General features: G+C 38.3%; 1 pseudogene; it reads left to right on the forward strand.

Moving 5' to 3' along the window:
• The first annotated feature begins 506 nt into the window (after positions 1 to 506).
• LOC149146983 (DNA damage-binding protein 1 pseudogene) lies at positions 507 to 2,567 on the forward strand (annotated as a pseudogene).
• The last annotated feature ends 23,716 nt before the right edge of the window (positions 2,568 to 26,283 follow it).

A 26,283-nucleotide genomic window follows, 5' to 3' on the forward strand; every position in this document is an offset into this window, starting at 1 on the left:
GTTTACAAAAAGTTCTACAAGTACCAATCTATGGCCGAATCGCAGTGCTTGAACTGTTCCGACCTGCTGGGGAGCAGCAGGATTCTCTTGTTATTTCCACAGAAGAATACAAGTTGAGTGTTGTTCAGTGGAATAATAACGGGGGCCGTGAGCTTATTACCAGGGCTGTCGCAGATGTCTGGGATTTTGTCGCAAATGTCTGGGATTTTGTCGCGATCCCTGTCAAGAATGGATATGAGATTGGTATGGTTGATCCGGATTGTCGAGTCATTGGACTCCACCTCTATCATGGCGTATTTACAATTTTAGCATATGATGGTGTTGCAGGAGTTACACACGCTTTCGATATCACGCTGGACAGAACTGTTGAAGTTGTGGATATCAAGTTCTTGTATGGTTGTTCAAAGCCCACAATTGCTGTGCTATACCAACAACTTCAACAGTATGGAGATGAACTGCAAGTAAGAACATAGGAGGTAGATGTAAAAGGCAGGGATTTTAAGGAGATGCCCTGGTCTGTGCCCAATTTAGACCATGGTGCCCGTATGTTAATACCTGTTCCCATGCCTTTTGGAGGTGTTATTATTATTGGTGAGAAGACCATTGCTTATTTCAGTCCCTCTCCCTCTGTAGTATTCAAAGCTGTTCCCACACCCAACTCAATGACTATCATTCAGGCTTATGCCAAAGTCCATGATTCTCAATATCTGCTCGGTGACCACATGGGTCACCTTCACTTGCTTTCTCTCATTCATGAAAAGGGAACGGTTAGTGGTCTCAATATAGATCTGCTAGGTGACACATCTGTTGCTTCAACAATCTGTTATTTAGAGAATGGATTTGTGTACATTGGGTCTGATGAAGGAGATTCACAACTTGTCAAACTGCATCTTCCCCCGGATTCTATATATGGATCAGTGGGATTTTCAGTTGTGGAAACATATGTTAACCTTGGTCCAATCGTGGACTTTTGTGTTGTTGATCATGGTGGACAAGAACACGTCGTGACTTGTTCTGGAGGATTCAACCATGGCTGCCTTCGCATTCTCAGGAGTGGCATACGAATCAACGAGCATGCAGCTGCAGAGTTTGCAGATGTAAAGGGAATGTGGCCATTACGAGCTTCTTCGACTCGTGACGATTTCGACACTTATTTGGTGCTGAGCTTTCTTGGTGAGACTCGTGTACTTGCCATTAACTCAAATGATGAGCTAGAAGAAACACATGAAATACAAGGATTTGTCCTTCATGCTCCTTCCTTATTCTGTCAAGATGCTATTCATGACCAGCTTGTTCAGGTAACAGCAAGTTCTGTGAGATTAATGAGTGCGTCTTCTGGACAGCTATTGTCTGAATGGAGAGCCCCCACCGCCACAGGATTGTCTATAACAGTAGCCACAGGTAGTGCTACCCAGGTTTTGTTGGCCACTCGAGGGTGTAATATTGTCTACTTGGAAATTGGAGAGGGATCCCTAACACTGAAGGGACATAAAAAGATTGAGTATGATGTATCTTGCATGGACATAACTCCTATTGGTCAGGATAGTAAACGGAGTGAATTGGCAGCTGTTGGACTATGGAAAGACCAAAGTATCAGAATTTATTCTCTTCCTGATCTGAAACTCATTCAAAGTCTCCAATTTGCCGAGAATGTTGTTACCCGGTCTGTTTTATTTTGTAACTTTGAAGGGATTTCATACTTGCTGTGTGGGCTTGGGGATGGGCACTTATATAACCTAACATTGAATGTGAGCAGTGGGGAGCTTTCTGACGGGGAAACGAAAAAGATTTCCTTGGGTACCAAAGGAATAAATCTGAGGACTTTTCGTCATGAGAATGCAACGCATGTGTTAGCGTTAGGTGACAGGGCCACAGTTATTTGCAGTAGTAACCTGAGGTTGGCGTATAGTAATGTGAGTGTGGGAGAAGTTAATCATATGTGTTCTTTCCATTCAAAATCTTTCCCTAACAGCATTGTGGTTGTAAAGGAAGACATGCTTTCTTTTTGTTCAATCGATAATATTCAGAATATTTACATCTCATCAGTTCATCTCGAGGAACACCCATATCGTATTTGCTATCAAGACAAGTCTGGAACATTTGCCATCTGCAGCATGAAGTATGGTTATGATGAAATGCAAAAACACTTCATTCGTCTCTTAGATGAAAAGACATTTGAAAATATTTCATCATATCCACTGGATATGTATGAAGAAGGTTGTTCAATCCTCAGTTGCTCATTTACAGATGATCATAACACTGTCTATTGTTGTGTTGGGACAGCTTATCGGTATCCTGATCAGGAAACTATATTTATTAAGAAGGGCCGAATTTTGGTCTTTTCGGTTGGAAACAGACAACTGCGTCTGGTTACAGAGAAGGAGACAAAGGGAGCTGTATACAATCTCAATGCTTTTAATGGAAAATTAGTTGCAGGAATCAACGAAAAGATTGACTTGTACAAATGGATGATCCGTGATGATGTTTCCAGGGAGCTGGAGTTTGAATGTGGACATCCCGGGCATGTGCTTGCACTCTGTGTAAAAACTCGTGGGGATTTTATCTAACATCTAACCCTGATGATGTAATTATTTGTTTTGAGTTATCATTTGTTAATATAAGAATATGTTTTTCGGGTTACAGTTTAATTATCTTTATTTGTATTTTTAGATCATTTATGGACATGTTAAGTAATAGTTTATGGAAAATTTTCACAAAAATAATTGAAATATAGAATTGTGTTAGGAGAATTGGATTTGAGTTACCATTTATTGAATATGTTTTTTGGGTTACATTTCAATTATTTTTATTTGTTGCAGTTATTTGTTTTTGAATATGTTTTTTTGCGTTACATTTCAATTATTTTTATCTGTGTTGCTATTATTTGTTGTGTCATCATTTGTCAAAATAGGTTTACATTTCAATTATTTTTATTTTTATTTTGAAATCATCTATATTTATGGATGGGTTAAGTAATGGTTTATGGAATTTTTTCACAAAAATAATTGAAATATAGAATTATGTTAGGAGAACTGGATTTGAGTTACCATTTATTGAATATGTTTTTTGGGTTATATTTCGATTATTTTGATTTGTTGTTTGTTTGTTGTAGTTGTTTGTTTTGAGTTACCATTTGTCAATATAAGAATATGTTTTCTGGAGTTACATTTCAATTATTTTTATATGTAATTTTAGATCATCTATATTTATGGGCTGGTTAAGTAATGGTTTATGGAAAGCTTTCACAAAAATAATTGAAATATAGAATTATGTTAGGAGAAATCTTTTCGAGTTACCATTTATTGAATATGTTTTTTTGGTTACATTTCAATTATTTTTATCTTCGGTTGTTTGTTTCTTGTAGTTATTTTGTTTTTAGTTGCCATTTGTCGATATAGGAATATGTTTTTGAAGGGTTACATTTCAATTATTTTTATATGTATTTTTAGATCATCTATATTTATGGACAGGTTAAGTAATGGTTTATGGACAACTTTCACAAAAATATTTAGGAGAAATGATTTTGAGTTACCATATATTGAATATGTTTTTTGGGTTACCTTTCAATTATTTTATTTGTTGTTGTTTGTTTATCGTAGTTATTTGTTTTGAGTTACCAATTGTGAATATAGGAATCTATTTTTCTGGGGTTACATTTTAATTATTTTCCTGTATTTTCAGATAATCTATATTTATGGACTGGTTAAGTAATGGTTTATGGATATTTTATACAAAAATAATTGAAATATAAAATTGTTAGGAGAATTAGTTGTGAGTTACCATATATTGAATATGTTTTTCGGATACATTTTAATTATTTTTATATGCTATTGTTTATTTGTTGTAGTCAGTTGTTTTGAGTTACCATTTGTCAATATAGGAATATGTTTTTGTGGAGTTGCATTTCAATTATTTTCATCTATATTTTCAGATCATCTATATTTATAGACAGGTTAAGTAATGCTTTATGGAAAGCTTTACAAAAATAATTGAAACATAGAATGATGTTAGGAGAACGGGTTTTGAGTTACCATATATTGAATATGTATTTTGGGCTACATTTAATTATTTTTATTTGTTGTTGTAGTTATTTGTATGGAGTTAGCATTTATCAATATAGGAATATGTTTTCTTTGGGGTTACATTTCAATTATTTTTATCTATATTTTCACATCATCTATATATATATATATATATATATGAAACTTGTAGTATTTTCATTATATTGACTAGAAATGGGCTAGGTCCCTTACAAAATTCGGATTTGTACTTTTTGCAACTTCCATCAAATTATATTGGATAGGGACCTTCTTGCTACCACTATTATTTACATATGTTCTTATGACAAAATTATAACTATATATTCTCCAAAAAAACACCACTATATTCTATACATCAATATTGCATATATGTAAATTAAGACGAATTCAATCAGCTGCTACCAGGCTCAACTTCTTCACCTGTAAGAACGTCCACATAAGTGGTTAGTTCTTTCGCATCATTCTCTTCTTCTTCCAAAACCCGCGCAACAACAACAACCTCAACATTAGCAACAATGATGGCCGTTGAATCCCCAACTTCGAAGAATTTCTTTAAGACCCCCACCGTTGTTGTTTCCACCTTAATGTCGATGTTTTCAACCTTCTATTGAACACTCAATACATCTATGCACATGCATTTTGCATTAATTCCAAGTCATTGCCCAAACCAGATAATTGGGCGTAAATTACAACCATATTTTCATTCAACAATATCCTTTACTACTTGTTTATAGGAGCTATCCACCAAATTATTAACACTTCCATGTCCTGTGCCATGACCAAACCTCGAGTTGCCAAGCCCTGAACCTCCCCCACTGCCATTTCATGCATAGGACATCTTTGCATCCATTCAAAGGATGTGACATGAAGAATTATGTTGGTTTATGCAAATTCAACCTTGTTCTAATAACACCCCCACGTTGGCCTAACCATTTTCTAGATGGTTATTGGCACGCAACACGTGGAATAGATGAACTTTTTCAATTTTTATTATAAAAAATATGTAATCCTTACCACGATTGAGGAGGTTTCATCTTCTAGGAGAGTGACATTCTTGAGAAGATTAATACATTTTTGGATGATCATCATGGAATCGCCAACTATATACAAAGTTTTGATAGCAATATCCAAAATTATTTTGAATCATTTCCAGAGTGAAAGGGATTCTGCCTGATTATTGGTCGTAATGCTTGATTATGAAGGGTAATCTTTCCCCTGTCTCCTTATCTTCCAAAAGAGCCATTATCCAAGATTTTGTCTTAATTTCATAAACGAGAGTAAAATTCTTGTTCAACCAAATTATGCCTAGTCCTCCTAAGGCTCCTCTTAAGGAATGCTATCTCTCCAGAATTTCCTAGCTTCTTTCATAATTTCCACTTCTTCTAACTTTGTTTCTTGAAGAAATACTATTGATTGGCATTCTTGTTTTATTATGTCTCTGACTGCTAGGATTTTAGCAGGGTTTCCTAGCCCCCTTATGTTCCAAGATATTAGTTTCATAATTTGTGGGTGGAGGGGGAACGACCATTGTCCTTTCCTTCTTTATTCAATTTTTTTCCTTTCAAATTTCTGAAATGACTATTTGATTCCCCAACTTTTTGTTTAGTTCTTCTTCCCTTTCTCTCTATGTCCTTTTATTTGGTCTTCCAGCTTTCTTGTTGGAATTAGTTTCCTGGCTGCTGCACTCTTCAACCCAGGATAGAGTTTGGGATAAATTCCAAGTGAAAACACAATCCATACCTTTTTGCAGGCTACTTGGAGGTGCTTCAGTGACAAGTGCAAACTTTGGTGGGGTAACTTCATCCCCATCCCCCTTCAGACTATTTTCTGCTACTAGTTCTCCTTCTTCTCTTTCTTGTGTCTCCTCCATGATTGTCTGAGGTGGTGCCTCCATCTCCATATCTCCATCACTCAGCACTTTGAACGGGTTCGAAGAGGACGAAACCATATTGGTGACCGACATGCTACGAGGTTTTAACATCGAGCCTTTACCTTTCGGGGCTTTCTTAGGTTTTTGCCACTGCTCCTCCTGTGCAATTGGAACATCCAGACTTTTATCATTCCCAATTTTGGTGCAGTCTCTAGCAAAGTGGCCATAGTCATGACAATGTCTGCATTTGAATGGAATTTCTTCATAGTATAAGACTTTTTTGTGCTTCCATTCTCCCAAGTTTAGATTGATTTCAGATGGAAGTCCCTTTCCAAGTCAACTTCCACAAATTTTAGCACAGGAAAATTAGGATCCTTTTGGCTCATACTTATCCAAGTATTTCCCTACTCCATTACCAATAACCCGAAGGCAATCGTCGCTCCAATAGAATATAGGGAGATGAAGGAGCTTGACCCAGACTCGAATGGGAGTAGCGATGTCCTCATCAGGATTAAAATCCAGGGTCCAAATATTTAAATACATCCCTCTGGAGCCAAATAAATATGGTCCATTACGAAAAATGACCTCCTTATCTTCTTTGTTTTCAAATAAAAAGATGAAGAAGCCATTACCAACAACAAAAAGTGCAATTTCACCTTTCATCGTGGGAGTCAAAGTTTTCTTAATCCAGGCATCCATAGATCTAGGTGAGGGCCACATTCCTATAAATTTCCTAATTAATGCTATCTTCGAATATGCCAGGGAGATGCGACGGGCTCCGTCCAGCAGGGAGATGTCCTTAAACTCTATATTTCTCTTGATGAACTTGGAAGTTGCAGCCACAACTGGATGTAGACACTTCGGAAGGGAGGCCACCATTAAGTGGAAATAATATTCGACATCCAGAGGGGGAGGCGGAGACCCCCTCCATAGTAGCCATTTGGAGAGTTTACAGGGATTCGAACCAGGTTCCCTCCAGAAACACTAGAGTTCGTACTCTCCTAGATCCCTCCAATTTAACCATATTTTTTTCTAGATCATCTATATTTATAGACTGGTTAGGTAATGGTTTATGAAAAGCTTTCACAAAAATGATTGAAAGATAGAATTATGTTAGGTGAACCGATTTTGAGTTACCGTATATTGAATATGTTTTTTGGGCTACATTTCAGCTATTTTATGTTATTTGTTTGTTGTAGTTATTTGTGTTTTTTTTTGTAAGCTTGGTAGGACTACATCTTCATCATGTCCAACTTCTCACCCCAATCAGATGGGGGGATAGCACAATTTGAACCCAAGACTTTGGGTTCAACAAGAGTTCATTTTCACAACCATTACCAATTGAGCTACCCCAAGTGGACTTGTTTTGAGTTACCATTTGTCAACATAGGAATATGTTTTTCTCGGGTTGCATTTCAATTATTTTTATATGTATTTTCAGATCATCTATATTTGTGTATTGGTTAAGTAATGGTTTATGGCAATTTGTCCCAAAAATAATTGAAATATGAATTATGTTAGGAGAACTAGTTTTGAATTACCATATATTGAATATGTTTTTTGGGATACATTTCAATTATTTTCATCCATTTTTTTGTTTGTTGTAGTTATCTATTTTGAGTTTCCATTTACCAATATAGAAATATGTTTTTTCTAAAGTTACATTTTATTTATTTTTATCTGCATTTTCAGATTATCTATCTTTATGAACCGGTAAAATAATTATTTATAGAAAGCTTTCACAAAAATAATTAGAATATAGAATTATTATGATTTTATTATTAATTTTTTCATGTTAAGTGAAATATTTATTTTAATGATAAATTTTATTTATTACTTATTTATTTATTTTTCCCATGGAAAAATCATAATTTTCATTAAATTAGAAAACTACATGCTAAAGATGCTTGATAACATATGAAGTATCAGTGGTCTGGCCACTATCTGATTGTCTAAAAAAATGTGTCAATCCCATCGAAGGGAGACAACTATAAATATTTACATATGACAAGTTCAGTAATATATAGACATAAGTTCTTTTATTGGGTGTTGCCTTTGTACTCTGCCTCCAGATTCAGAAAAGTGTTGGACGATTTCTATGGGACTTCGGGTAGCAAACTAAATGAAGGAAAATGCCATTTTTATGGCTGGAATATCTGCAACAACGAGCTCTCCTCAATTTCCAGATATATGGGTTTCGCTGGCTTTTCTTCTTGGAACTCCTTCATCTATTTGGGCCTTCCTATCATCCAAAGGAGGCACTCTAGTAAAGATTGGCTCCCAATGGTCGAGAAATTTAAGAAAAAAATTCAGTCTTGGGGCTTCTCATGGTTTAACCTTGCAGGGAAAACAATGCTTATTAAGTCTGTCCTATCTAGCCTGCCCATCTTCCAATTCTCAGCCATGTTGGCTCCCTCCAACATCCTCAAGAAGATGGAGGAATGGATTCAAAGGTTCTTTTGGAAAGGAGGCAAAAAAATTACAGGAAGATCCCCCTTGTTAGTTGGGACAAAGTTTCCAAACCTTTTCTAGAAGGAGGTCTGAATTTCAATGATCCGAGGACTCAAAATATTGCTATGGGGGCTAAGATTTTGTGGAGACAAATAGCTCTGAAACTAGACTAGGCCCAAAAGGTGTTATGGAAGAAATATTTCAGGGGTCAGAGGCTACGAAGCTTGGATAACCTCACCCACACCAGCAAAGGCTCTCAAATCCACAGGCTTTGCATGCATGTCTTACGTCTGATACAAAAGCATTCCTATTGGATCATGGGTAATGGCAAGCTCATTAATATTTGGACTGATAAAATCATGAGCGAAAAACCATTGAGTGAACTCTAAGATCTCTCTGAGCTTCGAAGCTGGATGTTAAATAGTGGCGTCAAAACTTTGTGGGATATTTCTAGCTGGAAGGATAATTCGTGGGTAGGTTAGAAGAAGCCTCAAATGTCGGATGCTCTAGATCAGGCGTGGTCATTCCTGCTGACTAAGCTGAAGGGAATGAACCCGATGAGGATCAGGAAACAAGACAAGAGAGGTTGGGGCTCTCTATCTAGTTCTTACACTATTGCACAAGGCTATGCACAACTCAAAAAAATTTCCCACATCCCTTGCTGCCCAACGACTTGGCGAGGACTCTGGAGGCAGAAATGTGTGCCAAAAATTGATTTTTTTCAGTTGGATGTTGTGCCACAACAGCATTTTAACTGAGGATAGACTGAAAAAGAAAGGCTTCCTAGGCCCTTCCAGATGTAATCTTTGTCTGGAAAATGAGGAAAATGCCACTCATTTATTGATTGAATGCAGGTTCACCAAGAGCATTTGGGCTGATGTGTTTTTCTCATGGGGATCCTCTATTCATCTGCTAAACTTGATTGCTGGATACTTTGATGATTAGGCTGATCTCTATCTCGGAAAACTCCCCAATAACAACTGGTTCAAGGCAGCTTGGATGGTTTATCCAAAATTCATTTTCTGGAAGATATGGATTGAGCGCAACCATAGAAATTTTCAAGAAAAAGCATAGAAGGGAAACCTTGTTTTGTTAAAAGCCAACAACCTGCTAAAGGAATTTCTTGGTGAGAAATTTGAGAAGCTGGGAAAAAATAATTTAAATCCTCAAGAACTGGCATGGGGGGGAAAGCTTGGCCTTCAGTTTTATGAGGATGAGAGACAGTTCCAAACTATGAAAAATTGGCAGATTAGGCTTGCTGAGTGCGATTTCTGCATTTGGCTCAATAATTGTGACAACTCTTCCTTGTTTTTTGATGGGGTTGCCAAAGGCAATCCAGGAATTGCTAGGGCTGGGGGTGTCATCAGGAATGCGAATCGCTGCATAGAGAATAGGTATGCCTGGGGCCTGGGCCACAGTACAAAAATGCAAGCTGAGGCCATGGATTTATTGCAAGGCCTTAAGCATTTACAGGTTCTTGGTATTGAGAAAGCCAATATTCTTGGTGACTCCCAATCCTTGATTCAAATTCTTGTGGATAACACATCCCCGAGGGACTTTCGGCTAGCAAGAGTCGTTGCCCGAATAAGGAAGCTAGTTGGTTCCTTTCTTCAAGTGAATCTTTTCCACATTCTTCTATAGAATAATAAGGAAGCGGATGCGGAAGCCAACAAAGTAGTCCTCCTTCCTGCAGGCATCTAGATTAGAGACAAGGTCGAAGATTGGGATCCAATCCCTTAATTATAGATGTATATATATATATATATATATATCTATATATGCTTGTTGTACTACGAAACAACCCCCCGATTTATAACAAACAATAGCTAGGCTTAGAATTTTAAATAGGGACCCTTTTAAATTTTTAGGCTTAGGATAATAAAACCCTAACTTTAAGAAAATTCCTAGTGAAACCTGCAAAACTAAATAAGGATGAAATCCATATCATAGATCGCAAATCACACTTTTCCACATGACCATGTTAAAAAACCTTTATAAAAGTGCGGTATGTGATTAGGTCTCCCGTTGCGATAACATCACCTTGTCATTTCGTAATCGCATTTCACACTTCACATAGTTCGTGAGAAACTTGACCAAGCCGTTAGAAAAACCACAAACGATTTGTAAAATGCGATATTTTGATCTTCACAACCGCATTTCGCTTAATACATCCAATAACGCTATACTATATCCCTTTTAAGACTGTGATGTGCGATTAAGTCCGGTAAAATGTGTGAAAAAATTATACTTTAAATGCTAAAACAAATGAGTTGACAGGTTATTAAATATTTAGCGGCCCGAGGAAGGATAATCATTTTCTTGGTTATGGGTAGTTATAATCAAGTATCTCATTCAGACCTTTCTCACGATCCAAAGTCATTTCATAGAAGCTTTCAATCTTAATTACTAGATATCGTTTGCACTCATATATCTTGTCTATCTTAGGAAAGAGACAAAAGACATGTCCCTAAGAAAGGTGATGCAGAAACAGAGAAAACAGACCATTTTTGAAGCTGAGTTTACTGAGATGGCTCCTATCTTTGTCGATATAGTTTGTGATGTTGCCGGAGGTGCAACAAATTGGGAAGTAATTTGAAATAGGTTGGAGGATGAGCGTCCTAAAATCACTGTTACGAGAGCAACACTTGATTCAAAACGACCTTCAAAATTCAATGTAGAGATGCTTCCTGTCATTCCTTCATAGGATAAGAGCAAGGGCTAAAATCCTACCCCATATAGGCATGATCAGGTGGGTGATTGAAAACATTATCATTGAAGATAGGCAGTTCAAGAATTCAAAGATGGGTCTGTTGTGCCCTACAACAACCCCCCATTTCATATCATCTGTATTTACAAATAATCAACATATGAAATGGGTCCCTTTTAAAAAATTAATTGGTATTAATGAATTAGTTCGAAAAAGGTATGATAATCAAATGAGTATGTAAATTAAAGCCTTTTTCGAAAAACAATGTTTCCAAAATAAAACAATCTTTTGTTATTGCGATAAAGCGATCGCAAGATCGCATATCGCAATGACAAGAGAGATGCAATTAAATGGCACTTCGGTCTTTGCCGATGCGATATCGCTATCGGCGATCGGCGTATTCAATGTATACACGAAAAGAGCACATATCTTATACTCCGACGCGACGCTATATCGGCGATCGGCTATCGGCACTGTCTCATGTGGGAAAATGCTTTAAGTTATAAACCCCGACCCGATGCGATATCGCTATCGGCCGTCGGCGGTATCCCATGCATTTTTATAAGGCGCCCAGCTCTTTCCCCGATGCGATGCGAATTCGCTATCGGAGTTCGGCAAATCACTTAAATTGCATCTGGTAATGGGTTCATATGCTAGTCCGATGCAATATCGCAATCGGCGTTCGCCAGGGCTACTTTCAAACGATAATGTAACACTCTCCCCCCATGCGATGCGACATTGTTCATCGGTAATCGGCATTTTCAAAAAACGATTGCTTTAAGCTTAAAAGTTATATTTAAATCCGGTTGATAAGGCGCAGATTTCAAAAAAGCGTTAAATGCAGGGATAAGGTAATCCATGCGTATTTAATAACTTTGCCCCTTCGATTAACGAATACTTGCATCTAAGGCATAGCATATCTGTTGCACGCGTTGGGAGGTCATTCAACTGAATAACAGCGTAAAGGTCATTTAATGGGTAGCAGGCCTTAAAATCACCATTAATGCATATGCGATCTCTTACCAGTGATTGGATCCGCAGCCACTTTTTGAAAATTAATAGCGCCACGCTTCAAGTGATATATACCTTTCCAATTATGCTTTGTCTTCATTATTCCTCGTGTTACAATTTCTCTTGCACTTGTGTAGAGTTCGTTTGTTGAAGAAAGCCTGAACATGATGGGGAAGAAAAATAAGAGGAGTTCTAGTTCTACTACAACATCTGTTGCAGGTCAAGCTGCTCCAATTTCGAAGAAAGGCTTAATCTCGGACACTACGTGCACTGGTCTTGCTAGGACCACATGGCAAGGCACATATAATTTGTTGGAGGCCGAGCAACCAAAAGTGACAGTGAGAACGGCTAGTGTAGATGTATTAAGGAAGTCTGATGCAACGCTCAAAGACTTGGCCGACTCCTTTTTACACAGAATAGCAGCCAGAGAGCAGGTTCTCCCTTACACAGACGTGGTGCGCTGGGCAATCGAAGAAATCCCCATCACTGATAGAACTTTCCATACAAGGGATGGAAGGATTTTCGGGTCATTCAAGCCTGATGACCTGAGGCGAATGTATCATCTGCCTGAACCGGAGCTAGTCTACAACAGAACTTTCGTGTAGAAATTCGCAAAAGAAAATGAATCACCATCCGAACCCCTCCGAGATTGGAGGCAGAACCCAGCCAAGCACAAGCATGAAAGTTCGGGTAAGTACTCCAACATTTCTTTGGCTTCTCCCTATTGCTATGCGGGGATTATGATGTGTAGATTGTGGGGATTACATGACTCTGTTAGTATCAATATTGACATGGTTCCCCTAATGGAAGCGGCTATGAATTCTATAATCATGGACTGGGCCACTATTCTTTCTGATAAGTTGGTCGTAGCTGTTCGTGAATTCAGAAACAAAACTATAGTCTCCGAAAGGAAAATCCCTCCATTTTGTTATTCTGCTTACATTATGGATACCCTGTGTCTTAATTCTGAGTTTCCTGTCCTCGGTTGGAGATGGACTACCCAAGATCCAACACCCATTCATTTATACCATCAGAAATTGTGGAAGTCCTCTTACAAGGACCACTTGTACCAAATTTGCAATGGTTTCATGGCGCCCATTTACTATTCTATTTATGACAGACCCATTTCTAGAATTTCCTATGAAGCTTCTTTTGACTTACCAGCCGTAGCGAGTTGGTTTGGTGAGGAGTATTTCTCCTATATCAGAGTTTTTGGGAGTAAGGCTAGGCCGCATGTCCTCCCTTTATATATCCCAGACAAGCTGTTAGCCCGGGAAATCTGTTACCAGATTATGGCCGAGAGTGTCACACAAACTCTCAAAGAAGAGAAGAAGAAAGGTTGGCCCTCTTTTCCTTTAAGAATTGGGGTTTTTACTCTGCTTAATTACAAGCACGCAGAAAAAGAAGCGACAAAAATCCAAGCTTTATCCCTGGCCACTCTCCCAAGCAGACTCTATGATCCAAAGAAAACTGCCTACATTGCCCTAGAACAAGCAAAATTAACAAAAGTTGATCATCAAGAGGATATGTTTGATGACTTGTTCGTAGGTGCCGAGACAATAAGCCAAGCCAAACAGCTTGCCATAATGAAATACAATGATGAGGCGTTGACAGAGTTTAATAAACTTAGGGAGCAGAGGTTGCAAACTCTGCCCCTAGAGTTATTATCCACAACCCCAGCGTCTTCCTCAAGCGAGCCTGGTCGGCAACAGATACATTCACCTCCTGTTACAACTAAAGAACAGGATAAACAACAGGAGGAAAGACAGAAGAAGCTGCAGGCTGAGAGGCAGAAAAAGGAGCAGATAGAAAGGCAGCAAAAGGCACAGAGGGAAGAAGAGCAGAGGAAGAAGAAGGAAGAAGAGAGATTAAAGAAAGAACTAGCAGATAGGCAGAAAAAGGAATTGGAGGAGCAGCAGCGAAAAACGCAGGAGGAGCAGCAGCGAAAAGCACTTGAAGAACAGCAGAAGTTAGAACAAGAGAAAGAACGGAGCAAAGCCCATACAGAGCAACATAAGCAAACTTCCATTGATCCTGAATTGATTAAACAATGGAATCAATTTGATTCCATTATCAGTGGTAAGGAAGGCTCCAAAGACACAGGCTCCTCTAAAACAAGTGATGCGCCCGATACCACTTCTTCTCAGGTTCTAGGAGGAACCAGCGGCCCACCCATTTCACAGGATGTTGAGATCATCAATAAGGACCCTTCCGATCAAATTGTTCTCCAGGTGGAAGAAATTCCTCCCCTGGATATTTTCTACAGCCCAAAGCATAGAGCCGTTATTAAGCGCTCTAAGAAAAGACGAAGGCTTGATCAACCTTCTATCTTGCCTGAGCAAACAGTCACGGGCAATATGGTCTGGAAGGAGGATTTAGATCCCTCCGATGATCTAACTAAACTGTCTCAATTCGCAGGAGCTTATTCTGCAGCAACCATCGACAAAGCATCAGAGGTAAGTCTTCTGTTGAAGACTAAAGATCATGAAATATATGCATTACAGGCAGAGGTGATTGAAGCGAAAAATAAAGCAGCACAGGTGGAAGAGCAGTTGCTGGCTCAACAGCAGGAAAACAATTTGTTAACCCAGCAACTGCAAATTGAGAGGCAAAGGATAAACCAAAGTGAAGCGCAGAAGGCAAAAGAATTGTCGGAGGCATTGTCACAGTTAAAAACATCAAATGAGCTGATGATGCAATCGAAAGATGAGCGAATAGCTCAACTATTAGCACAGCTCGAAGGCATCAAGAGCACACAGAACATAAAAAATTTCAGAGCAGAGGCAACTCAAATAAATAGCGCATTACTGTCTCAGATTAGACTTCTATGTCAACAACTTGCTAAGGCTAAGTCATTATGCGAAATATCGACAACAGTGTGTGAGCAAATAGAGGGGGCCAGAAATGAGCTAGATCAGGCCGAAGATGCCATATCTGAATATGTTGAGTGGCAAGACACTCCAGAAGGGAAAGCGGCGAATTTGTCCCGAATCCATGAAACGTATAAGGACATACTCTTCACGGAATGGAATACTTAGGTAATGAAAGCAGAAAGGGCGGCTTCCAGGTGTAAAATAATTGCTAGCAACATGACCGTCCTAGTCAATGATACACTTTATCTGGCAAATATGATCTCTAAGTGCACACCTGGAAGTATAACAACAGCAGATATGCTTGAACAAGCAAGTTATCCTGGCTTAGAGGAACAGAGGAAGTTAATTACCGGAGTAAATACTTTAACCTCTGAAGCATATTGGCTCTTTCTAGTCAAGCCACATACTCAAAGGTCTGCTCTCAAGTGTTTAACGGATGCCCTCGGATGCCTGATCCCCGACATTCAGGATGCTACATATGATGCTCAGCTGACTTCGCGTCTCAACACTCCACCAGAAGTAGAGCCAATGCTGGCGATATGTCAGCTAAGGAGTAAAGGAAAAGAACCCACCGAATGAAGCATTGCCGCCAACTGCCAGATCACCAGGAAAGATGGAAAAAACATTTATTGATGCCAATTTAATAGCTTTTCAGTTGTTTAGATATTTAGATTAGTATAGTATTTATAGACCCTTTCATTGTTTTGGAAAGGGTCGTAAAATTTTGTAATAAGACTTAAAGGCTGAAGTTTGCACTATTGTGCTTCAGTCTATATTCTTTTTGTGAAACTCGACCAACGGTCCTTAATTTTGATTTGAAGGCTGTTTTATACAATTGCGCACGACTGTCTGTTGTTTGGAATGCTTTCCGATTTGAAGGAAGGACTGCGACATAGTGATTGATGTACTGGATTGATCGATCAGCTTACATGGTACTATTATCTGTATCTGTGTTCTTTCTTATTATATGAATTGCTGTGTTATTATCTTTGCTATTGTTGAATGCATGTATGCGATATAACAGCGAATCGTCATTTCGCTTCACTATTGAATGCTTGTGTTGATTTTTTATCCCTTTCACTCATGCGTGTATCAATGATATGAATGATTAAGCGTAGTAATTCGCTCTAATCGCTCTGCATAACTAATTATGCAGAGCAATGTTTAAATGGTTTAAACGTCTATGCTTAAAGTGTTAGAGTCATCTATATGCCTGCCTTAAAGCACAGATCATCAAACGCTACGCTTTGCGAAGTGATAAGTCCCGGGATCCGATTATAGTTATTACATTTTGTTTATGGTTTAGCTGTCCGCTCATTACCATCTTATCTCATAAGTCATTCATCCATCCCATTCACTTATACTTCTTGGGAAACTGGTCCCATTATCCCCAGTCGGAACCACTATTCCAAACGGAAAAGGAGCTGCATTAAGGTCCGGACCAGGTGGTATCCCCTTTGTTGTGGCAGCGATTTTCGAGGCCTCAACAAAATTGGCGCTAGAAGGAGGGCCTAACTGTGAATGGCAAGCCGACCCAAATCGGCAAGTCATTCTAAGAGTAATTCTCCCTCCAAATCTCCTCGTTCTTCTCAATTACATACTGGTTCGCCAGCCCATAACCAAGAAGAAGAGGAATCTATCACCACTGCTCAATCCCATCATATTCCAGAACAACTAAGTCTTGAATCTCCTGAAGTTCAGTCTCTAATCCACAAACTTCAGAGCTTCTCGATCTCACCACAGAAATCTGAGATATCAGAAAGCAGTGCGACTTCGCAGTTCAACCTCACTCATCCTCTTACCAGACTTCAGAGCGAAAAACTTGGTATTGAACCCACCGAGTTTCCTTTACCCAAAAGGAAAAAGCCAAAGAAAAACACTGAAGGATCTGACAGTGGGGATTTTTCTTCCACATCATCCATTTCATCTCCTCATCTGCAAAGTCAACCACCCACCCCTCCATTACAAGTTGTTGTTTATCAGGGAACAGGAGCCTCAATATCCCAACCTATCCACTCTTCAAAACCTCACCAAACATCTGGAACCCCGACAGTAGTGACAAACACTGTCGCTAGCATAATGGCAGATCCATGGACTAGACCAGGTGCTGTCAACATGCCTGGACCATTACATGATCTACCAGATGCTCCCGAAAAATGGCTGCCTAAATTTAATCCAGATAATGGAACCCAAGCCGAAGAACACATCAACAACTTCATGTTAGCAGTTAATCTAAAAGGAGTGACAGAGCAAGATGTCGTAGTAAGACTGTTCCCTTATACTTTACAAGGATCAGCAGGATCATGGTATTTTTCCTTACCCTCTGGTTCGATTACCAGTTGGAACACATGCCAAGAGCAGTTTCTCACCAAATATGGAGACGATAGGTCCCTAGCAACTTTAATAAATGACCTCTCCAATTTGAGAATAGAGCACAGGGAACCAATAAAAGAGTTTAATGCCAGATTTAATAAACTGCTGAATAAAATCCCTACCGCTTCTAAACCAGGTGAGCAAATCCGAAGCGAATGGTACATCACTGCCCTACCCGCCAACATAGCTATCTTTGTAGATAGGGCTGGCAAACCTACCTTAGCTGAAAATATGAGAGAAGCACTTGTCGTTGAAAAGCGCATCAATGCTCTTGAAAAGAAAGCTGCTCTAGAAGATAGAAAAGCTAAAAAAGTCTCGTTTAAAGAAGATTCCAAGAAGAAAACCCCCAAGGACCCATATGACATGGAAGGTTTACAAAAGGTCCTTAAAACATTGTCTAATGAAATGGTTGAGATTAAAAAGCAAGTGGCCGAAACTTCAAGCAAAAGACCATTTAGGACTTTTAAGAAATCCGAATCAAAGCCACCTAATGTTATATCTAGCGCCGATTCAGACCAAGAAGAAGAGGAAGAGGAAACACCTTCACAGACCGATGATGATGAAGAAGTGGCTGAATGTCACGGAATGTGGGATTTTATACTCCCAAACTCTGATACTGAGAATGAAGAAGAAGCCTTCCCGGTTACTACTAGAAGTAAAATTGCTTCTGAACTTCCCCAGGCAACTTCAAAGAAGAGGAGTGCAGGTGCTACTACAGCAAAGGAAAATGTTTCCCCAAAGAAGTCACCTGTGGTAGTTCCTTCAAACCAGCCTTCAACTTCTAGTTCTCCTTCAACATCCAAGACTCTAGTGGTATCCGATTCCATGGAATATAACATTGTTGATGATATGAAGAAAACCAAGGCAAATATAACCATGTTTGAACTCAGTAAACTGAAGCATCAGCAAAAGCTACTTCTTAAAGAGTTAAATGCTGTTCCCTCTATTCCCCTTCCCAGTGCAAGAGATGCCAACGATTCAGGCCAGCCTCCTGCAGGTATGGTTGAAATTACCGACTCAGTCTTAATCGGAGATAAATCAAATTCTCACACTCCACCCTTCCTGCTCACTTATGAGATTTATAATAGAAACCTACACAACTGTTTAATAGATTCAGGGGCCTCATCTAATATAATGCCAGCTTCAGTTTGCTCTAAGCTGAACATTGAACCCCAGAAATCTGCAATTCATATTGTACAGTTGGATAGAACTAAAGTGCAGGTTGTGGGAGAAATTAATTCTGTAACCATCAGGTTGTCAGCCGACCCCAGAATTGTCCAGAGAATTGACATCTTAATCGCTGACATACCCGAATTTTATGGTTTAATATTGAGCAGAGATTGCTCCGAAAAATTGCATGGGTATATTTCTACAGATTGGTCACACATGTGGCTTCCCTACAAGGGAAAGCCAAATCAGATAAGGATCGATCGTGAGAAACATATGACCCACACAGTTACTGAATTCGAGCAAGAAAACCAACCCGTGGCATTCAACAACAACATTTTGGGGAATTATTCGGCAGAATTATTCTTTGGCAACTTTGTTTCCCAACCATCTCCTTTTTCAGTCAATCATTTTACATCTCAAATAGAAAATTTTTCACAAACTGATAGGTCCAGATGTTTTAATGATGCTGAGGAAAATGTAGATACTTTTGTTAATATTCCTTTATTTTGGTCTCTGTATTTTGATGGCTCTAAGTCCCCTGAAGGTTCAGGAGCTGGATGTATATTGGTTAGTCCGCAAGGAGAAAAGACAATGTTGTCTTGTAGGTTAGAGTTTGAGTGCACTAATAATACACCCGAATATGAGGCTTTAATCCAAGGATTATATAAAGCAATCGGCCTGGAGGTACAATATCTAAAGGTATTCGGCGATTCGGAAATCATTGTCAAACAGGTTAGAAATGCAATTCATTGCCTTTCGACTCACCTTAAACATTACCAATCGCTCGTTCAGGAACTTACCTCACACTTTCTTGCATTCAACATTTCTTCTATACCTCGATCTCAAAATGCAGCCGCAAATTTACTAGCCAATGTAGCTTCAAAGCTTCTACCTTCTGAAGACTACAGCCTTGATAGATTTTCCGTAGAATTACTTTTCAGACCTTCAATTCCCGACAATGTCACTAATTGGAGAGTATTTAATCATAACGATGATATTTTGCAGTTTTTAACTTCTGAGAATTCTTATGATAAGCAAGTTATTGAGGAAGATGATCATGATTCCCAGATGAAAGGAGTGCCCAAAGAAAATTCGATCCCCAAACCAGTGGTAAAATTAGAAGATCTTTACGATATCAAAGACAGGTTTAAACCTGTAATCAACACAAAGCTTCAAAGTTCTACCCTTAGGTTTGAATTGATAAATCTAGGAACCAACGAGTCTCCTCAAAACATCAATTTAGGAACAGGACTATCTCAGAACGAAAAGGAAGCATTTATTAAATTGTTGAGAAAGAACAAACAGGTTTTTGCTTGGAAATATGATGACTTAAAGACATACGATACATCTATTATCCAGCATACCATTCCTATGCTTCCTGATAAAAAACCAATTCAGCAAAAATTAAGAAAAATACACCCAAATTTGGAGAGCCAGATTAAGTCGGAGCTTAATAAGCTTTTGAAAGCCAAAATTATTTTTCCAGTCCGACATTCAAACTGGGTCTCTAACATGGTGCCAGTCAGGAAGAAAAATGGCGACATTCGAATTTGTATTGATTTCAGGAATTTAAACAAAGCGAGCTTAAAAGACAACTTCCCATTGCCCACTATGGAGCAAATTCTCCAATCGGTGGCAGGTTCTGAATTGATGTCTTTTCTAGATGGTTTTTCAGGGTACAATCAAGTTCTGGTACATCCCGATGACCAGCTCAAAACTACATTCAGGACAAAATGGGGAACCTACGCGTATCAGAAAATGCCTTTTGGTCTTATAAATGCTGGAGCGACATTTCAGAGAGCTATGGATATGGCCTTCAGAGGGTTAATTAATCGATCAATAGTCGTCTATCTAGACGATATTACTGTATACTCTAAAAAGAGAGATAACCATTTGCACGACTTAAATCAGATCTTTCGGCGATGCAAAAGATATGGTATTTCTCTAAACCCAAAAAAGTCCTTCTTTGCTCTAGATCAAGGAAAACTCTTAGGGTTTATAGTATCCAAAGATGGTATTTATATTGATCCTAATCGGATTAATGAAATTTCTGAAATCCCTTTCCCACATAACAAAAAATCAATGCAGTCATTTTTAGGTCAGATTAATTTTGTCAAACGATTTGTTCCAGATTTTTCACAGATAGTATTACCACTTCAGACAATGATCAAGAAGAATTCAGTCTTCAAATGGGGATCAGAAGAAAAGCAAGCTTTTGATGTTATCAAGCAGTCAATAATCAATGCCCCAGCTTTGAATACTCCGAATTTTTCTAATCATTTTACACTATATACTATTGCATCCAACACTTCATATGCCGCAGTACTCACACAACTGAAGGATAACAATTTAGAAGCACCCATATCATTTTTCAGTTCAAATCTTCAAGGTGCCGAATTGAATTATTCGGATGTGGAAAAACAAGCCTTTGCTGTGTTCAAAGCAGTCAAACATGAAAGAAGTAGACATTCCAAAGACTTCTTTCTGAACTCATGAAGGCCATTATGAATTCCTCGTCATGCCATTTGGTCTTTGTAATGCCCCATCCACTTTTCATAGATTCATGAACCACCTGCTCAAACCATATCTCAAAAAATTTGTCCTTGTTTTCTTTGATGACATCCTCATCTACAGCCTCACCTGAGCAACACATCTCCAGCATGTAGATCTGCTCTTGCAACTGCTCTGGAAGCATAAATTATTTGTCAAGATGTCTAAGTGCTATTTTGGCATGGAAAAAGTTGAGTATTTGGGCCACATTGTGGTGCGTGAAGGTGTCAGGGTGGACCCCAAAAATATCCAGGCAATGCAGGAGTGGCCTCAACCAAAGGCCTTGAAGAGCTTGAGAGGATTTTTGGGTCTCACAGGCTACTATCACAAATTTGTCCACAATTATGGTCGCATTGCTAGACCCCTCACTCACCTTCTCAATAAAAATTCATTTCTCTGGAATGATGAAGTGTAACAGGCATTTATAGCTCCCAAACATGCCATGTGTTCCACTCCTGTATTAGCACTACCTGACTTCACCAAATCTTTTGTGATTGAATGTGATGCTTTAAGTACGGGTATTGGGGCGGTCTTAATGTAGGAAGGTCGACCCTTGGCCTTCACTAACCAACAACTAAGTGGGACAAATCTGGGACAATCTACCTATGAGAAGGAGATGATGGCCATCTTACATGCAGTGGATACTTGGCGACCATACTTATTGGAGCGACGTTTCCAAATCTGCACAGACCATCAAAGCCTTAAATATTTTTTGGAGCAACCTCGCCACAACAAAATAAATGGCTCGCCAAAATGTTGGGATATGATTATGAGATAATTTACAAGAAATTGCGTGAAAATGTTGTAGCAGATGCTTTATCACGCCAATTTGAGGAGGAAAGCACCCTGCTCGCAATCTCCCTTCCCATTCCAGAATGGATTGAAGAGGCTCGCAAGGAATGGTTTTCACATCCCTTGCTCTCCCAACTCATTAATAAATTGTAGGCGGATCCAAATTCCACAGCGGGCTACTCTTGGCAGGATGAGCTTCTTTGCTACAAGGACAAAGTAGTGATATCACCAACATCCACCCTCAAAAGTCGCATTTTGGCGGAGTTGCACTCATCTCCCACTACAGGCCATTCAGGCTTTCAGAAGATTTATGCTCGCACTCGACGTTCATTCTTTTGGATAGGCATGAAAAAGGAAATTCTTACTTTTGTAGTTGAGTGTGACGTGTGTCAGTGCCAAAAAGGAGAAACAGTCAAATCCCCAGGCACATTACAGCCATTGGCCATCCCGGCCTCAATCTGGACGGAGGTTTCTATGGACTTCGTTACGGGTCTTCCAAAGTCAGGAAACAAGTCAGTCATCATGGTGGTTGTGGACAGACTTTCTAAGTATGCTCATTTTTGCGCCCTACCCCACCCTTTTACACCAGCTTTGGTGGCTCAATCTTTCATGGACCAGATCTTCAAATTTCATGGCATGCCCACTTCCATTGTGTCTGATCGTGACCCGATCTTCACCAGTAACTTTTGGCAGGAACTCTTCAGGCTACAAGGTACCCAACTACAACTCAGTACTTCCTATCATCCCCAAACCGATGGTCAAACTGAAGCAGTCAAGAAATGTCTAGAGACCTACCTTAGGTGTTTCACTTTAGAAGAGAAACATCTATGGGTACAGTGGTTACCTCTAGCCGAATGGTGGTATAACACTAACTATCATGCCATCACCAAGATGACTCCATATGAAGTAGTATATGGTCAACTCCCTCCTTCACCTACTTCTTATATCCAGGGATGCTCGAAGGTACAAGCAGTGGATCAAATCCTACAGAATCGCACAACCATGTTGGCCCACCTCAGAGAGAATCTCCATCAAGCTAAAAAACCGCATGAAGCAACAGGAAGATCAACATCGTTCAGAACGCAAATTTCAAGACGGGGATAAGGTATTCTTGAGGCTGCAACCATATAAGCAAACAACCCTCAAAGACAAGGGTTGTCAGAAATTATATCCAAAATTCTACGGACCATATCAAGTACTTCATCGCATCGGAGAAGTAGCCTACAAGCTAGCTTTGCCACCCACTGCAAAAATCCATCCAGTCTTCCGTGTCTCATGCCTCAAGAAAGCCGAATTCAAACCAGTCTACCGGAATTGGATGAAGAAGGTTCAATCTGGCTCCAACCTGAAGAGGTTCTTAACACGCGAGAATGGCACCTGTGCGATTGCATGATCAAGGAAGTCCTCGTCAAGTGGAAAGACACCTCTCCAGAAGATGCGACCTAGGAACCAGCCACTGCCCTTCATCAGTTTCCACAGCTTCAGCCTTGAGGACAAGGCTATTTTTATGGGGGATGGCATGTTAGGGTCCGACCCTAAACCCCTTATTTATGTAATAGGGTCGAGTCATAGTTATAGTTAAGTAAAGAGTCAATAAAGCCCATATTAATAATTGTAAGTGGTTGACCCGCATTTAAGAAGGGACCACAGTTAGTTGCAAATGGACCATGGTATTAGATAGATGGTATTAATAAGAGCCATGGTACTGACCCATGGTATTGCATGTATGAATCCTATATAAAGGATAAAAACTCCCCTCAAGGAGTGTCGTGTCTTATTTTGTAATTAAGCCCAGCTCTATTGGAGGTTGCCCGCTCGAAGAGGCAAGTGAACATTGCTTTCCTTTTTGAATAATAAAATACATGCTGTTATTTCTTATTGTTATGTGTTCTGGGTATATTTCTTCGCATATTTGGTATTCTGGTATCTTCTCGTAGGTCAAGAGCATAACATATCGCATGTCTTATCCTGTGTTACATTAATTCCTATAAACAACGAAAAATATTGAAATCTGTGTTAATTGAATTATATGTAAATGAAGAATGTCGAGAAGAACTGTTGACAGATTGAGAGGGGGTGGTGTCGAAAATGATTAGGAAGTTCCTTATGAATGAAACCCAACTTCTTTGGGCGCATGCTAAAATACCTCTCCCGTGAAAGTTTCAGAATGGATCTCAAAGGTGGTTTCATGTAGTGAAGATGAAATATGTAGGCGGTTTTAGGCAAGGGCATAGTTTGGTTGTGGACACACCACCCTCAATTAAAATGTGATAGGATAGAGTGCCCCCGTGGTGAACTAGGCTCGTGGATGGACGAGCCATTTGGATTGTGTTGCATCCTTGTCGTCCAATGTGAACGCACTTTAAAGCAAACCCCTTTGTTAATTCTTGTCAAGCTAGAGGGGTCCTGCAATGATGGTGGACTATTAGATTGGATCGCCTTGCATTCATGTCATTGGAAACAAATCTACAATTAACGTAGGCAAAGTTGCCCAAAGGGTCATGTCCTGTGGAATTTGTATAGGATTGTGGATCACCTAGTAAGTGCTAAGGCGCCACAAGGAGAGAAAAAGGTTTCGCTGCATCAGTTACTCAATTATGGGAGAGGAGATTATTTCCCAACTCATATTATAATATGCACCAAAATTTGTAGTTATCTTATGGAGTGACTTAATAAGTGGACAAAATCAATTTCAAGGTGAATATTTTTTTTAGTTGAGGAAAAAAAGTAATTAACAAGCTTCAATTTAATAAATATATTACTCATGGATGAGAGAGGAGATTATCACTTAATCCACATTCTAATATGCACCCAAATTTATAATTATCTTATGGAGTGACTTAAAAGGTGGACAAAATCAACCTTTAAGATACGTGTTTTTTTTAGTAGAGGTGAAGTTTTAATTAACAAAATTCAACTTAGAAATATATTACTCGTTAATGGGAGAGGAGACTATAACTCAATTCATATTCTAATATGCACCTAAATTTATAATTATCTTATGGAGTGACTTAATAAGTGGACAAACTCAACCTTTAAGGTGAACTATTTTTTTTAATGAGAGCAAAGTTTTAGTTAACATACTTCAACTTGGAAATATGTTTATGGGATAGGAGATTATCCCTCAATTCACATTCTAATATGTACCTAAATCTATAATTATCTTTTGGAGTGATTTAATAAGTGGACAAAGTCAACCTTTAAGGTGAAATGTTTTTTTAATAGAGGAAATGTTTTGATTAATGAACTTACTCCACTTTTAAGACGAAAGCCTTTTTTTAATGGAGAAAATGTTTTGATTAACAAACTTATCAATTTTTAACAAATTTAATTTAATTATCAAGTAGTTATTAGGTGGATGGTATAAATTAATATCCATGAAATATGTTAGAATATTTTTAGTAATAATCACTAATAAAAAGATAAGATTTCTCTCAAATTTAGTCATATGTATATATTGGGCATGTGGTATTGACAACCCATAGTATTAGCGCATGGTATTGTAGCAAAGACTATTTACAAGTTACGAATTTCTCTCATAAAGAGGAGGTGAATCTCCATGGTTAATAATATTGTTACATATTTTTTGAAATGTATATATTAATTATTTTATGATTTGATATCTCTCAGCATTTACTGACCATTTAATTTATATGATTGTATTGATTACCTTATGGAGTGACTTAACAAGTGAATAAAATCAGATTTTAAAATGAATGTTTCTTTTTTTTTTAACAGAGACAATTTTAATTAGCAAAATTCAACTTAAAAATGTATTACTCATTTATAAAAAGGATATTATCACTCAATCCACATTCTAATACACATCTAGATTTAAAATTATCCTATGTAGTGACTTACTAAGTAGACAAAGTCAATCCTTAATGAACCAAAACCCAAAGGAAAAGCTCCAAAGTCAAAAGTAATCATAAAAAATGAGAAACTATAACCGTAAGACCTATTTGAAAGAGAATCTTACGTAAAATGTAGTTGAATTTGTCCACTGATTAACCAACTTTTATATTTAAATTCATTTAGGGCAAAAATAGTTAAAGTGGACCACCTGAACCTACCTATAATTTTATTTTAGAAAATTTAAAAATTTTAAATTATTTAAAAATTTCAAGTCAATTTTTATATTTAAAATAAAAAATATATTTTAAAAAAATTAATGAAATATCTATATATATATATATATATTTAATTAATATTTAAAAAAAATAAAATTATCTATTTATTTAAAATAATTTTTAATATTTGATTTTTTTTAAATAATTTAAATAAAAACTATCAACCTTCCCAGATAATTTAGGCGGGGATACTAGACTCCAAGAAATACATATCCTTACTATTATAGGGCATAACACCCAATTAATTGAATGTCGGTGGGACTACTCAAATGTGGGCATTTCCTTATGAGAAGATTGTATATATATATATATATAT

This window comes from Pinus tabuliformis, chromosome 9, assembly GCF_031772625.1.
Source record: "Pinus tabuliformis cultivar Carrire ecotype Pingquan chromosome 9, CPIR1, whole genome shotgun sequence".
Classification (NCBI taxonomy): domain Eukaryota; kingdom Viridiplantae; phylum Streptophyta; class Pinopsida; order Pinales; family Pinaceae; genus Pinus; species Pinus tabuliformis.